Genomic DNA, 5,455 nt, shown 5'->3' on the forward strand with positions numbered 1-5,455 from the left:
AATGGGTTTTTCTTTTCTATCACATTGTCAGGATGAAAAATTTCCAAACCTCTATTCTTCGCTTCCCTTTTAAACATAAGTTCCAATTCCAAACCATCTTTCTCAAGTATAAAGTTCCACAGATCTCTAGGGCAGGGGCAAAATGCCACCAGATTTGTTTTTTTTTTTTTTTTTTTTTTTTCCTAAAGCTTAACAAGAGTTACCTCTGCTGCATTTCCCAGCAACTTTCTCACCTTCACTTGAGACCACCTCAACCTGGACTTATCGTCCATATCACTATCATCATTTTGGTCAACACGATTCAACAGGTTTCTAGGAAGTTCCAAAATTTTTCAAATTTTTCTGTCTTCTTCAGAGCCCTCCAAACTGTTCCAACCTCTGCCTGCTACCCAGTTCTAAAGTCACTTCCACATTTTTGGGTATTTTTACAATAGCTTTACACCCCACTCTACTGGTACCAATTTGCTGTATTAGTCTGTTCAAATGCTGCTAATAAACACATAAGTGAGACTGAGTAATTTATAGAGAAAAAAGTGTTTAATGGACTTACAGTTCCACATGGCTGGGGTGGTCTCACAATCATAGTGGAAGGTGAAGGAGGAGCAAAAGCATGTCTTGCATGGTGGCAGGCAAGAGAGCACGTGCAGGGGAATTGCCCTTTATAAAACCATCAGATCTCCTGACACTTATTCACTATCATGAAAACAGCACAGGAAAGATTCACCCCCATGATTCACTTACCTCTCACTGGGTCCCTACCAGGACATGTGGGGATTATAGAAACTACCATTCAAGATGAGATTTGGGTGGGGACACAGCCAAACCATATCAAGTATTACGTGGAATAACAGTTGTGAAATTAGGCTTTCTTTTCATTTTCCAGATCTTAGAGGAAACATTTTCAGTTTCTCCCCATTCAGTATGATACTATCTGTGGGTCTTTCATATATGGCTTTTATTATGTCATGGTATGTTTCTTCTAAATTGATGTTTTGTCATTTTTTTAATCATTAAGTAATGTTGAATTTCACCAAATGCTTTTTCAGCATCAACTGAAATAATCTTATGGGACTTTTCAAGGAAAAAGAGCCTTATTTTTAAAATAAATCAATTATTTAAAGTATACTTGAGATAGTGTCTTTCATTTAATCCTGACTTAATTGTGTACAATCACTATAATATTGCAATGACATTCTGGAAATAAGTTCCAAGTACATCACCATATGCTTATTAGTAGCTATCATACAAATCTACTGACTTTGAGGGAAAGATTTTACTAATTTTTCACTGACTCTGAGATATTCATTTCACAGTATAACTGTGATTTATCTGAACATTTACAAATTTTGACAAAATTCTTTTCTTTCCATTGCAGGCATCAATACGTTACATTATATACTACAATTCAAGTAAAATAATGATGGTTATCAGTGTGCTTTCTGATACTGCCCATGATAGATAGAGTGAAATCACAGCATAAAGAGTAACCAGAAACCTATGTTGTAAACTTTATTTGGCTGCAAATATCTTGCAACAAATAAATACTAATATGACAAATAGTTACTAATATACGTAACACGTGAAACATAACAGTCCTGGATTGTAGTATACCTGTAAAACCCTTTATAGCAGTTTTTTCTCCACCTTTTTTTTAAAAAAAAAATCACCTTTGTTTCCAACGAGAAAAATTAAATTCAAATTAAATTAATTAAATTAAATAGCTTTAACTATAAATTTATTCCTAATAGAAATTAATACTAAGGAATAAGATTTTGTTGGCTAGGATGTTTTGGAAGGTTAAAAGCCATTGTATTATTGTCTAAGGTTTTTTTCACTCTGTGAACTCAGAAAATCTGAGGTAGGTCTAAGTTAATTTAGAAAGTTTATTTTGCCAAGGTTTAGGAAATGTCCATGACACAGCCTCAGGAAGCCCTGATGACATGTGCCTGAGGTGGCTAGGGCACAGCTTGGTTTTATACATTTTAGAGAGACATGAAACATCAATCAGCATGTGTAAGAAGTACATTGATTCCATCTACAAAGGCGGAGACAACCCAAAGCAAGCCCCTGCCCCCACCCTCCTCACTGGGGCTTCCAGGTCATAGGTAGGTGAGAGACAGATGGTTGATTTTTTTTAGTTTCTGGTAAGTCTTTCTAAAGGAGGCAATCAAATATGCATCTATCTGAGTGTTCATAGGGATAACTTTGAATAGAATAGGAGGCAGGATTGCCCTAAGCAGTTCCCACCTTAGTTTTTCCTTAGTGATTTTGGAGGCCCAAGATTGGGTCTCCAATATGTTTTTCTTTCATAACCAATTTTTGTCTCCATTGAATATGTATGGCTTAAAGTTGATGAAAATACATTAAATAGCCTTTAACATTATTAGAGGGGAAAAAACCTAATGAGTAACAATGGAGGTTGAGATAGTTGACTTCTAGACTATCACTGTTCTATGCTGGCTGAATGATCTCAGAAGAAATCACGTCTCTTTATTTTCTTGTTTTGGAAAACACAGGAATAGCATAAAACCTAATTTCTTGGAAAAATTACTTAATCTCACTGGATTCAGAGTTCTTGGTTATTACTTGAAGGAATTGGTATAGACGAGTCAATTCTGGATGCACTTTCCTGGGGCATATAAGAGATATCAATGCTCAGTTATATTTACCCAAATCAATTAAACCAGTCTCTGTAGGATGTGGTCTAATCAGTGGTTCTACAACTGTAGTGTGAATCAGAATCACCTGAAGAGTTTGTTAAACCATAGATTGGTAGACCTCACTCTCAGAGCTTCTGATTCAGTAGGTTTGGGAGGGTGAGGCCCGCAAAGTTGTATTATCAAGTTCTCAGGTAACGCTCTGCTATTGGTCTGTGGACCACACTTTGAGAACGATTGGATTAGGCATATGTGTAAATGTGTATTTCTTTCTTTCCTTTCTTTCTTTCTTTCTTTCTTTCTTTCTTTCTTTCTTTCTTTCTTTCTTTCTTTCTTTCTTTCTTTCTTTCTCTCTCTCTCTCTCTCTTTCTTTCTTTCTTTCTTTCTTTCTGTCTTTCTCACGCTCTCTCTCTCTCTCTCTCTCTCTAATCAAGTGAATTCTAATCTCAAAACTCATGGTATAGGAAACACCATAAGGTTGCTTAAGTTCTAAGATACAGAGATTTTAACATAATAAGAGTTGCTAAACCTCAAGATGATTTATATAGAAAAGAGACCTGTGGACAAATATCAACTTATTGGTGACTTTTCATTAAAAACTTGTTCTTATAAAGCCTTTTACAGTATTTTTTGAAAACTTTTTTTTTTTTTTTTTTTTTACTGCATATATTGTTCTTCTTTTCTCCATAGATAGCTTAGTTGATAATCAGTGTCTCATCATTTGATAAGACCAATGGAAGATTTGAATAGTAGCCCGGTGCTTTCAAATTGCTTAAAGAGAATCTTATAAATTAGTAGTTCAGAGGCAATTCTGCGATTGTTTCAATACGTGGAATTGCAATAGTGCTGTAAGTACTGATTCTTTTACATGACCATGTATAAACCAAGGAGTATTCTGTATTTTTCAGTATCAATAAAGAGCCCAATATTTTAGATGAACTATTTAAAGGCTTTTCCTTTGGTCCCTTATATTTTCCTTCCTTTCCTAGAGGCCCTCACTCCTCAGGCCTCTCACACCTCATGCCTTCATCCCCTCTCACTTCCTCCAGGATGAGGACTGTCTCCCATTGTGGTGATGAGCCACTTCATCCCCTCTCAGTTCCTCCAGGATAAGGACTGTCTCCCATTAGTGATGAGCCAGGAAAACATCTGAATGCACGCTGTCACCAAAATAAACAACCTTGGGCTCAGGTTTGCCAGTCATTTTCTTCAGAACTTTATAGAAGTGGATAGCATTCCCTTGGGGGTAGCAGCCAGGTGTACAGAGATGGCAGTGTCTGCTGCTCTTCATTATTCTTGAGTCTCTGGAAAGGCCTCTGACGTAGTAAATGAAAGAAGAAAACAAGCTTCAACACATTTGTAATCACAATGTCAAAAAGGGCTTCAAAATCATTCTCAATGACATCTTCACAGAGAAATCTATCGTAATCACTGCGAGAACTGGTAATTAACATAGTCGTTTTCCCAGCATTCTTTAGCTGTTGAAGCCATTTTTTTTTTAACAGATTCAGGACAACCGTGCAAATATCTGCCTGGATCTCTTTTTATTTCTGGAAAATATATACTACAGTTTTCCTTAAAAGCTGACATTTTGTAATTGTGTTGAATACCAGCAAATATATTCTTCCAAAAATAAAAGGGTTTTTGATCATTGTTTGGTTTGGTTAAATAGTCCACCACTCTGGCACATTAAAAAGTTACTGGAAGGTCAAAGTAGTTATCATAAAACAGTACTCTCCTGAGTGGCAAGCCATTCCAGTGTCCAACAAGAACTGCTTCCATTCCTTCTTGTCATATGCCTTTGCCAGCACCTCTGGAGTCAGCATATTGGTGCCATGGCTTTCACTGAGAAGAGTGCCATTATCTGCAAATTTAATGAAATTCTCGTCTTCTAAATCCAGTGCCAAACCCTTGAAACAGAAAGACCAATCCTCGGGGGTCACATTGAGCATTTCCTTATCATACTTTTTCTCCTAAACTAGAAACTGGGCAAAGCTATTGTAAATGAGCAGGGTGCTTTGCAGCAGGTTGTAGTGACACAGACTGTAGTCCGAGTTTTAGCAAATGAGCAGGGTGCTTTGGAGCAGGTTGTAGTGACACAGACTGTAGACTGAGTTTTAGCTGGCAGAGTGGGAAAAACAGCTGAACCATGGCTGCACGGGGAGAAATGGGAAGTGTCTCAACCTGGCAGGGTGTGAGGAGCAGACAGGTGGGACACTGCCTGTCAATCCTACGATTTTTGTCCTTCATTCTGTTAAAATGATGTATCACATTAATTGATTTGTGCATATTGAACCATCCTCGCATCACATAGATAAATCCCACTTGGTCATGATGATTGATCTTTGTAATGTATTTTTGAATTTGGTTTCCCAACATTTTCTTTAAGATTTTTGCTTCATTATTTGTCAGAGATATTAGCCTGTAGTTTTCTTTTATTCACATGTCTTTGTCTGGTTTTGTTATAAGGGCAATACTAGATTCATAGATGAGATTGGAAATATTCTCTCCTCCTCTATTTCTCAGAATAGTTCAAGTAAAATTGCTATTTATTCTTTAAAGGTTTGATAGAATTCAGCATTGAAGCCATTGGGTCCCAGATTTTTTTTTTTTTAACTTTTATTTATTTATTTATTTATTTATTCATTCATTTATTTTTTTACTGGGAGACTTTTTAGCATGGCTTCAATCTCATTACTTGTTATTGGTCTGTTCAGGTTTTGGATATCTTCCTGATTCAGTCTCAGTAGCATGTATGGGGCTAAGAAGTTGTCCATTTTTCTAGATTTTCCAATTTA

The 5,455-nt window shown here is 36.4% G+C and overlaps 1 pseudogene; it reads right to left on the reverse strand.

Annotated features, from left to right (window-relative positions):
* Nucleotides 1-3,352: 3,352 nt before the first annotated feature.
* Nucleotides 3,353-4,714, reverse strand: LOC126945839 (5'-nucleotidase domain-containing protein 1-like; annotated as a pseudogene).
* Between the last annotated feature and the right edge of the window lie 741 nt (nucleotides 4,715-5,455).

Source organism: Macaca thibetana, chromosome X (assembly GCF_024542745.1).
Source record: "Macaca thibetana thibetana isolate TM-01 chromosome X, ASM2454274v1, whole genome shotgun sequence".
NCBI lineage: Eukaryota > Metazoa > Chordata > Mammalia > Primates > Cercopithecidae > Macaca > Macaca thibetana.